This window comes from Haemaphysalis longicornis, unplaced genomic scaffold (assembly GCF_048455015.1).
Source record: "Haemaphysalis longicornis isolate Haplotype H1 unplaced genomic scaffold, Haemaphysalis longicornis Haplotype H1 scaffold_1, whole genome shotgun sequence".
NCBI classification, from domain to species: domain Eukaryota; kingdom Metazoa; phylum Arthropoda; class Arachnida; order Ixodida; family Ixodidae; genus Haemaphysalis; species Haemaphysalis longicornis.
In genome coordinates, this window is record NW_027526203.1 from 215,417,910 (window position 1) to 215,429,632 (window position 11,723).

Here is an 11,723-nt window from a genome sequence, read left to right on the forward strand (position 1 = left end):
ATTGGGGGGAATAATTATAACTAGAATTTTCTAACTTTTTAAATATATTCTAGTCAGGTGCTTCATTGTAATAAGGACATTGTAGATGATGATGAGTACATCCGGTGTCGATTATTACATTTCGGAAATTATAATTGCGTGCAGAGCCACAGCGCTCACAAGCTCAGGTTTACAGATACACGCAACGGTCCGGGCGGCAGTTGAGCGCTGCAAAGGCCCGGCCCAACGCCGCCTGTATTAACATTGCCCGACGCGTCGCGCCCTTTTCAATGGGAAGTGTAGGGACGCTTAGTTCAGGCACTGATCCGCTATGTGGCGCGTGCCGGCGGACATCTCGCCTTACGTCACTGCTCGCGAGTCGCGAACGCTGCACCCACTTCTACGACGTGTGTCTGTCAGCTTGCCTATAGGGCTTCAAGGGCCGTTTCGCTTACATCTTACCCGCGACGGGGCGCTAGTTCTGTGGCGGCGCACTGGGGATCTCGCTCAACGTGTCGCTCGCTTCATACTTGCTGCATTTTTCCAAAGATAAAGACGGAGGCGGACTGAAATAGTGTAAGAACATGCTGATTGTCGGGTAGACATTCAGCTAACAGAAAAACGATATTTTCGGATGGGGCAGCCATTATTTTACTGACATTTTTCTTTCTGGAGTATTTAGAGAAGAAAAAATTTCGTGCACGTTTTTTGTTCAGGCGCTCACTTCTACAATTACTTTCCAATAATACCACGGGCTTGTAAACTTCAGAAAATTATAGGAAACAAAAGGATAATCAGCTGGGATCCCGCCACGCTGTCTGGGCGCTTCTACAGTACAGTCCTCAATTTTAGAAGTGCGTACCCTGTGATCCGAGTAGATAAGCGCGCAAAGCCGGCATCAGCCTGCGGCAGCGCAAGGGATTTTGCTTCGTGACATAGGAAGTTTTATCAGTGACAGACCAAGACAGACAGGCATGGTGAAAAACAAGAAGGCATAGGAGCGCCGCCTCGGGAACGCTAAACAAACTTTCCACTATTTTGCATAGTTTCCGACAAGCGGCGCTGGCTGGCGGACACGAAAGCACGCTGGAAGGCTACGGAGCGGGGAAGGGTAGGAGAGAGCAACAGGAGAGTGGCTGTTCGGCCATTATTTGCTGACACGTTAGGCAATGTTTATACAGGCGGCGTTGCACGGCCACACGCTCATATCACTCGGAGATGTACATGTCACCCGCACGCCGCGCGCTTGATCTTTCGGCCAGAGAAGAGGCAAGCGGCGTCGGGTGCATCACCTGCTGGAACCTCCTCACCCACCCAAATGTGATTAGTCGTCCCGATTGCCGAGAGCGGCCGCGAACTGCCGCCGTTTCCGTGCGGCGGCCACGGTTCATGCACAAATAACGTAAACGAAAATTATGACTTTGTAATCTACAAATCCGCCTATCAAATGCCTTTCGCGTGTTCTGGTGCGCCTTGCCTCTGTTCGGGCCGAAGTTAAAGCGCGGCGCGCGTGGGATGCGTGGTACATGCAGAGCTGCGACTGACATTAGCTTGTGGGCGTGGCTTTGCGGCGTTGAGCTGCCGCCCGGAGCCTTTGCGCGCAACCTGGGAGCTGATGTTCTTAGCACTGTACAATAGAAATCAATTTGGAGGTGATCGCTCAGGGGGCAGATAAAGCAGCAGCGCCATGTTACGGTTTGAATTAGGGTGGTATCATGAAATAGGCAACGAGAGGAAGAAGGCACTGCTACCTGTATCTCCAAAGTACTGGAAACGGCCGCGGTGTAGTTTGGAAGGCCGGCTAATCCATGCTACCGTGATCACCTTCAAATTGATCCCTACTCTACCTCTGCACACAATTAAAATATAGGAAATCTAATATTCGATACCGGATGGCCTCATGATCCTCTACAATTTCTTCATTACATCCAAACACCTAACTTAGCATTAGTAAAAGGTAATGAATAAAGTCTAGTAAATATTGCCCTAAATAGCAATTGGAACCGAATTTATCGCACCCGCCACGGCCCCTGATCACTTAGTGCAAGAAAAACAATTTAACATCAAAAAGCCCATTTTTAAAATTACTTAGTCTCCCTGAAACACCCTGTATACATACACATTTATTTAACCAATTTTCATTTACTACCCATTCTTATATGTTGTCGCTCTGTATGCCTTATATTCCTTATTTACCCAGTGCCTCAACCAAAAAGGCACAGCACTGTTGGTGAATATTTCAAATAAATAAATAAAATAATGCGTGGTTGGACACCTTGGTAGCCATGAATGTAGCGGCCTTCCTCAATAAACCAAACATTACAGAAAACAGAAAAATTCATCTAACAAGGAAGCTTTTTCACATATGCATGATAATGTGTCAATATTTTGGGGCACTTTATGCGCTGTGAAACAGGAGCTTCATTGTTAAAACGTGCAGAAAAAGTAAATACGAAAATTACTCAATTGTGCCTTATTCAAAATTTACACGTCAGGAAATCTTTAAAACTTGGTAAAAATTGACTTCCAGCAAAGCCATCAGTAATTACCAGAAAATAACGCAAGAAACAAGAGTAGAAAGTTGCTCTGATCTACACATAAGTTTAAAAGAAAACAGCCCATCAGTCGGAACACGAGAAGAACTTGACAAAAACTTGCGCAAGTGTTTGTATACTTGTCTCTGATTCACTCTTGCTTTTTTTGGACCCAGGCCTGGGAAGACCCATGCAGATGAATTGAATGCCAGCCACGAATGAAAGATTTTCTGTCACTTCATTGAAACTGACTTTCAACGTTCCGTTGAGAACGTGAAAGAAAAAAAAAATGTCCCCTTTACTGTAACAGACAACACAAAGTTGACAGTCTCACGCATTGCCCAAGACTACATGACCCAGCGTTATCAAGTTAGGTTGCTGCAAAAGGCGCGCATGGCAGCGAGCTGAAGTAGCAGCAAGATAATATATCCGCGCCTGCTGAAGCTGTTACCATAGAGTTTCTTAGTAACTATGGCTTTGACTACTTGGCGTCTTGCGTGGTGTACCATGTATATGCATGACGTCAACGCGACCTGCACTGCGCGCTCAGTGCGCTTTAAAAAAATCAAATATTGGGATTGTAACATGCTGCAGCTACATGTTGGATATAAGGTGCGCGATGATGGTTGGCTGCAGATGAATTACAACGACCTGGAGATCATTACCGTTCTGCGAAATCTCAACACGCGAGCATTGTTGCTTCTCGCCTCCATCTGAAGAGCGGCCACAACGACCGGGATAGCACCGTCGTCTTCGCTGCGCTTTTGTCGAAGCCACGCAGTAAAGGGTACCTGGATATATTCGTTTAGGCTGACTGGCTGTGAACGCATAGTTGTTGCTAAGGGAATCATCCCGACTTCTTGCTTTTCGTTTTTTTTATATTGCTGAAGCTTTGCATCACCGTTGTGTAGAGACTCTAGTTCTATTTTTCTCAGCCCGCAACCCTGAAAATCATGACCGTATTACACTGAGCAAGGGACACGCATTTCCTGTCACTTCTCTACGCACCTTAGCCACACCGTATTCGCAGCTCCCTGGCGTGGGACGAGCATGCTGCCTACATATTTTATGAAGTATTTCCAGATACAGGCAAGGCTACCAAATTGACCAATTTTGCTATCAATTTTGCTACCAAATTGATCAGGAATTTGGAGTAGCCCTCTGATGTGTTCCGGGTGGGCAACTGTCATTTGTGAGTAACTTTGTAGATTAATCTCGCAATTCTAAAAGAAAGGAGTCAAGAGCGTGAAAGAAATACAATGCGTTTGTGGGTACGTCTGTCTATGTGCGTGGGTGCGCGCGTCTGTGCATTTGCGTGCGTGCTAGTGTGTGCTTGCGTGTGTGTCTGTGTCTGTGAGCCCCCTACAATGTAGGCGAATTGATTGAATTCACAAGCCGGCTGCGTGAGAGCAGGAATTGTGAAGTATGGCACCGGAATCTAGATTCGTCATCAGAGCATTATCAGTTACATACCCGCCCTGTCCATTAGATGTTCCCAGAACCACATGAATGTGCTACAGTGAACTCCGAAAATGGGGCGGCTGCCTGTCGGGTAGCAGACAAAATGTATTTACTGGGGATGAAATTATCTAAATGGTCTCAGGAATCTGAATGATTATTGTCAATGAATCTTGCCGTCCCACATGCATTTGATATGCGGAGGATAAGCCGTAAAAAACACACCCAAGAGATTTGCATGGGGTGCAGACACAGAATAAGAACCAATGTGTGGTCTCTAGAAAAGAAACAAAAACAAGTGCGCACATTTTACTTGAAAGCGAAAACATCTCTCTGAACAGGTCATGCCTGGCATCCCAAATCCCTCGGTTAACATACAGCGTAAATTACACATCCATGTATGGGACCAGAATGAGATTGAAATACATGCGTACAGAAGGGAAACACGGAGATATAATGAGCAACACCTGCAAACTTTTAGATGCGACGCATCTCTTGCTCTGGGGCATGTCCCTCCTGCGTCGGCGTCGGCGGCGTCCGCATGCCACCTGCGCTTGCGCAACTCTCCTCCGCTCTTCTCTCCGACACCTGTGCGCAACGCTCTCACTCCGTCTCATTATCATAAACAAAAGCTGCGTGTGCGCGCTTCGCTCGCTTCGCTCCGTTCCCGTCGCGCAAGTGCGCGCATGCGCGACTCTCCTCCGCTGTCTCCTCTCCTTCAGGCGCTGTAAATATAAAGCAGTAGCGCGCTGCGGCGGTTCAGTCAGCGCTCGCTCTCGTTCGACTTCGCGTCACTTTGCTTGCCGACTGCGTGCTTGGCTTGATTCTTCCGATGAAGACGTGATGTAATACCAGTGCTCAGACTACAATGGCAGAATTCAATGTAGCTGCATAAGGGCAAAACATCTGCTGAGTTAGCCCATGCCATGGCACAATGGCACAAACATGACGGAGGGGCCCAAATCAAACAAGTCACCGTCATGGCACGCCGGGGGTTGGTTCATCGTCTGTAACAAAAATGTGCCGAACATGCTCCGATGGAATAAAAATAAGTGAAAATGAACCAAGTACCTGCTAAATAGCATTTTAACAAATAGAAATCACTCAATTGTGTATTTCAACCTTAACAGCAGTAGTTCCTGATGTTCCGTGGGGGGATAAAATCATACAGCCATTGATCTGCTTGACGAGGAAAGGGCCGCGTAAGCAAGGCAAGAGCTGTTGTAGCGAACGGCCAGACATATAAATGCATAGGGGTTACAACAGAATAGTGGTTTAGGCGACTTGGCACATAATGATGTGTTGATGAGCAGCATATGACTAGGGACAAGAACACAGAAGACACACAGTGCGCTGTGTGTCTTGTGTGTTTTTGTCCCTTCTCTTATGCTGCGCTTCGGCAGCACGTCGATACAAGTTACAATTACATAGAAGTTACACTTTCATATAAAAACTCATATGCGCAGATACAAGAAAACACATTGGAACATTCGTGACTAATTTGTACACAAACTGAACAGTCTGCAAAAATAAATAAAATATGTATGCGCGTGGACTGACACATATAAAAATAAAAAAAAATAATAAGAGAAGGCGAACGCCGGTGACCGGTCATGGACGACTAATCGTTTATCCGTGCTTTAAAGGGATCAAAATGAGCGTCGAACCCATAACGTAATAAAAATTGGCTCCAATCCATGCTATTAAAGTGGTTTGACAGCAAAGCTTTAAACGACACCCACTGCAATTGCCCATACAACGTCACTTTAATTCACACACGTGGCTCTATAAAGAGTGAAACCAGAGATTCAGCCAGCCGTTACTTGGAATTCGCGAGGGCGGTATCCCGAACGCAGCAGCGTCGGCCACAGCTGGGCTAGAGTGGTGGAAGCCGCTGTCGCAGTAGCCCAGACGTGCGTCTCCAGAAAGAAAACGGAGAGGAGCTTCTTTAGAAGGGTGAGAAAGCGGAACCTAGCCATCTTGATGCGCTAGCCCGGGGCTACACCACCGCGCGACACAAGCGCAAACACAGAAACAATTTGCATGTGAGCTTAGTGATTCCGACTTATACCGATTTAAACTAGTTAGTTCAGTAAGTTTGAGAAATACGAGAAAGTTAAGGGAACTTTTATAGTCGCTATTTATCAGGACTAGTTGCTCCTGCCGCCTTTTGTACTACATTTTTAAAACACAACCACATTGGTATTCATCAATTTAGAAAACGGAGTTCCATTCGTGGCAAGCGGTACGCAAAAGGTAGCGTTTCTCCAGCGACCAGATGTCTGCATGCGGCCATTTTGTTTTCCCCCCCCCTTCAAACCAATTCTTGCCGCACTACCACTTTATTTCGTCGGGTCCGGGCAATCCAGGAGGTGCTGTTGAACACGTTAATCAAGGCGTGCGAAGGAAGCGCGCATTGGAGGCGAAGCTGCGCCAAAACAAGCCCAAAACAACCGTTGCTAAAGCAGACGACAAATCTTTACCGCCGACGCACCCGCCGGCAGGCAGGCACCTCGGCACGGGGAACGCTGGGTAAATTCGCCACGCCATCTAAAGTGTACTCCCTGAGTGAAACCCTCCCCTCCCCTCTCCCCTCCCCCCTCCCCCCTCCCCCCCCCCCTCGCCCCTGCCGCGTTGGGAGTTTATTTTCCCGCATGCCGCGAAAGAACAGCTGGCTGGTAGAGATAGAAAACTTTGCTTTAAAACAACGAAAACAAAAACAAAGTCATTATAAGAAAAGACCGCCCAAGCAGGGATGTAAAGGAAAATGGAGGATAAACAAGCAGCAAAAAGAAAAAAAAATCAGATTTCCTTCTTTCAAAGACTAAGCTAAACTTCCGAGCATGGCTCTCTTACCTCTACGCAGTATCAATGTATCCTACAGCACACTGCGCATTTCTGTGTCTTGGGGAATGAAAATGGGATGGTGTGAATGGGAATTGTGGTAGAAATTGTGGAAGGGCACATTTAAACTGCAGAAAAATTCAGCTTCAAACCGACAGTAAAAATAACTCATTGGTCTGCCTGAATAACTTTCATTAACTAATATACAGAGTAATATTTTTACTTTAATATCCCTAATTTCCAATAAGGTTAACATTCTATGCGTCGGCACAATTACCTTTGTCTGCCCCTTTTGGCGATTTCCGCCTGGAACGGATTCAAGTAATAAAAATGTTACATGTTACGAATTCTAGAAAGGCACCCTGACATTTAGGTAGTTTGCTACGCAAAGTGAACAATACAGTGTTGTGGTACACCAGCTTCAAATTAGCGCACTAGTCGACGAGTTTACATTACACCATTACACATTTTTCCGCTAAGGTAGGCGTGTGCAGACGGTAGTGGCTGTGTAAGCTGTCTCCATTCGCACGACTGTTGAAGCTGAAGCTAAAGAAAAAACTAACCCCGTAATCTGAACAAACGGGGGCTCTTGAAATGCCTATTGCTTATGCTACGCGAAGGGGAGAGAGAGAGAGAGAAAGAGAGAAAGAGAGGAGGAGGAGGAGGAGGCGGAAAAATGTTTTAATGATCAAAAAGAGAAATAAGAGGGGTGGCATCCTTACTTCAGGAAGCCGCAAGAAACTATTTAGTGACCCAAGTCTCAAACCATCCCCTCCACCACTTCACCAATACCAACCTCCAAGAAAAAAAATATTTTTTCAAGGTGACGCCGCCATGCAATGAACGACATGCACCGGATGCACCGGCAAGATTTGGGGCCAGCGCTCCGTCTTCGCTAGGGCTCGGAGTTGAATAAATACCTAAAAAGCATTACTATGAAAGAAAACAATCGTTCGGTGAAAAAGCAAAATATGCACCGCTCGCTTCGACCCACACCATCGGCCTAAACTTATTCTCCGCACGCCGTAAAGCGTGGAACCCGCCTCGAAATAGATGACGCTGCAATGCATACTTGCTATCGACGCGGTGGTGGCGTCCGCATGAGTGACGGCAATCTTTTTTTCACTCTCCCGTGCGCACGCCGCATGAGCCCAAAAGTCCAGCCAACCGCGCAGTAACATAGCAAGACCACAGCGTGCTCGCGGCCAGTGGTAGAGCCTAATAATGTTTCCTCGTGATTACAAAAGACGGAGCCACCGACAAGGGTGGGAAATTCGATTGCGGGCGCTGTCAGGGTGCGGAACTTTCAGAAAGCCTAGCGCTAAAACTATGGGCCCCAGAAGAATTCTACCGGCATGTATGCAATCAGAAGAGCCAACTGGAGGGAATGTTAGGAACAGAATTTCGATATTGGGCGATTTTTTTCAATGCGGGGTGCAGAAACACCGGCACCCCAAAAACCTATGTTTTGCTCATATTCCTTCATCACCAGCCTGTCTACGCCCACTGCAGGGCAAAGGCCTCTCCCATTATTCTCCAATTACCTCGGTCCTGTGCCAACTGTGACCAATTTATCCCCACAAACTTCTTGATCTCATCTGCCCATCTAACTTTTTGCCGCCCCCTGCAGCGCTTGCCTTCTCTAGGGATCCACTCTGTTACCCTTAATGACCAGCGGTTATCTTGCCTTCGCATTACATGCCCTGCCCACGTCCATTTCTTCTTCTTAATTTCTACTAATATGTCTTTAACACCAGTTTGCTCCCTGACCCACTCCGCTCTCTTCTTGTCCCTTAATGTTACACCTATCATTTTCCGCTCCATTGCCCGCTGAGTCGTTCTCAATTTAAGTTGAACCCTCTTAGTGAGCCTCCAAGTTTCTGCCCCGTAGGTGAGTACGGTAAGATGCAGCTGTCATTCACTTTCTTCTTTAGCGATAATGGTAGGCTGCTATTCATTATTCGAGAATGTCTGCCATATGCACCCCACCCCATTCTGATCCTTCTAATTATCTCTGCCTCATGGTTGGGATCTGGGGTCACAACTTGGCCTAAGTAGATATATTCGCTTACCACTTCCACTGCCTCGCCACCTATCTCACACTGCTGTGCTGTCCCGAGGTAATTGATCATTACTTTAGTTTTCTGCATATTAATTTTCAGGCCCACGGTTCTACTCTGTTCGCCCAGTGCGGAAAGCATGCTTTGCAATTCGTCCCCCGAGTTACTTAGCAAGGCAACGTCATCAGCAAATCTGAGGTTACTGAGGTATTCTCCATTAACCCTTACTCCCACCTGTTCCCAATCCAACGTTCTGAATACTTCTTGTAAGCATGCTGTGAATAACATTGGAGAGATTGTGTCTCCTTGTCTGACACCCTTTCTTATAGGTATTTTACTGCTCTCCCTATGGAGGATGATGGTAGCTGTAGACCCATTGTAGATATCCTCTAGTATTCTTACATAATGCTCATCTACCCCCTGGTTCCGTAATGCCTGAATGACGGCTAGGGTTTCGACCGAGTCAAATGCTTTCTCATAATCTATGAGGGCTATATATGGGGGTTCAGTATACTCAGCGCACTTCTCTATCACCTGATTGATCGTGTGAATATGGTCCATTGTTGAATAACCTTTACGGAACCCTGCTTGTTCTTTAGGTTGACTGAAATGTAAGGTTGCAGAGATTCGGTTGGCGATTACCTTGGTAAATACCTTGTAGACGACTGACAGTAAGCTGATCGGCCTATAATTTTTCAAGTCCTTCATGTCGCCTTTCTTATGGATTAGGATGATGTTCGCATTCTTCCAAGATTCCGGTACCATTGCGGTCATTAGGCATTGTGTATACAGGTTTGTCAGTTTTTCAAGTACAATTTCTCCGCCATCCTTCAAGAGGTCTGCTGTTATCTGATCTTCACCAGGTGCTTTGCCCCCTTTCATTTCTTTCAAAGCCTTCCTTACTTCTTCGGTCATTACTGGTGGGATGTCTATCTTCTCTGAACTACTGTCTCGTTCGGCATTATGTTGTATGTCCCGGCTACTGTACAGATCCCTATAGAACTCCTTGGCCACTGTGACTATTTTATCCCTATTTGTGATGACATTGCCTTGCTTATCCTTAAGTGCATACATCTGATTTTTCCCCACGCCAAGACGTCTCTTTACTGCTTTCAGGCTACCTCCGTTCTTTACAGCGTATTCGATCCTCTCCATATTATACTTCTGTATGTCAGCTGTCTTGTGCTTATTGATTAACTTCGAGAGCTCTGCTAGTTCTATTCTGTCAGCTGCGGTAGAGATTCTTATGGTTTGCCGTTTCCTGATTAGATCTTTTGTCTCCTGTGAAGGTTTACCAGTATCCTGTCTAGCCATAGTGCCCCCGACTTCTACTGCACACTCCGTGAGAATGCGTGTAAGATTGTCGCTGGCTTCCTGTGTCGTAAGCTCAGCTTCCTCGTTAAGGGCGGAATATCGGTTCTGCAGCGCGATCCTGAATTCTTCTACGTTACGTCTTACTGTTTGATCATTTATCGGCTTCTTTCGTACTAGCTTGTTGTGGTCCCTCCTCAACTCTAGCCTAATTCGAGATCTTACCATACGGTGGTCACTACACCTTACCCTTCCGAGCACTTCCACATCCTGCACGACGCCAGGGTTATCGCATAATATGAAGTCTATTTCATTTTTGTGCTCCCCATTCGGGCTCCTCCAGGTCCACTTCCGACTCTCCCGTTTACAGAAGAAGGTATTCATTATGCGTAGGTTATTCCGTTCTGCAAACTCAACTAGTAGGTCCCCCCTGCTATTTCTACAGCCCAGACCATAGTTCCCAACTGCCTTGTCTCCAGCCTGATTCTTGCCTACTTTAGCATTGAAGTCCCCCATAACTACAGTATACTGCGTTTTTACTTTAGCCATTGCCGATTCCACATCTTCATAGAGGCGTTCCACTACTTGGTCTTCGTGGCTGGATGTGGGCGCGTAGCCCTGCACCACCTTGAGCTTGTACCTCTTATTGAGCCTAATTACAACACCTGCTGCCCTTTCGTTAATGCTATAGTATTCGTCTATGTTGCCAGCTATGCTTTTATTAACTAGAAATCCCACTCCCAGTTCTCTTCTGTCCTCTAGACCACGGTAACATAGGACGTGTCCATTTTTCAGCACAGTAAAGGCTTCGCCTGCCCTCCTAACCTCGCTAAGCCCTATTACATCCCATTTAATGCCCTCTAATTCCTCGAACAACACCTCGAGACTTGCTTCGCTAGATAAGGTTCGCACGTTAAACGTTGCCAGGTTCAGATTCCATTGGCGGCCTGTCCGGATCCAGGGATTCTTAGCACCCTCTGCTGTGTCAGAGGTCTGACCGCCGCCGTGGTCAGTTGCTTCGCAGCCACTGGGGACTGAGGGCCGAGGGTTAGTTGGCGTATTCATGGGAGGTTGTGGCCGTTACTACACCAGGGTGGCCAATCCTGCTCTGGTGAGGCAGTGCATTACCGGCAATGGTCGCCGGGGTCAAGCCGCACCCCAAGCCCCTTTGTGCAATTCCATCAATACGCGGATTTTTTTTTGTTTAATCCGGTGGGAATTGTCCGGCACCGGGATTCGAACCACGGTCCTTCTGCACGCGAGGCGGGTGTTCTACCTCTACGCCATCGCTGCATCCTTACTCATTCCTTACTCGTTTGCATTCCTTACTCGTTTGTAAAAAAATCAAGGAAGTAGATGAAAAATCTGTCTGCAACATTCTCCCCGTTTTTGAAAGCGGAAAAATGTGATACTAACCGCATGAGGCTAGGCCAAATATTAGGTGCGCTATGACTTCTGAAAGTGTCCATGAATTGTCTATGGGAGGCCGGCACTGCTGAACCCTCTTAAGGGGAGACGCTCCTCGAAAACACTTTTT

The 11,723-nt window shown here is 46.8% G+C and overlaps 1 protein-coding gene across 1 annotated transcript in view; it reads right to left on the bottom strand.

The window, feature by feature from the left end:
* Megf8 (multiple EGF like domains 8) overlaps window positions 1–11,723 on the bottom strand; it is a 286,005-nt gene that overhangs the window by 265,769 nt on the left and 8,513 nt on the right. The gene's annotated exons all lie outside the window — the stretch shown is intronic.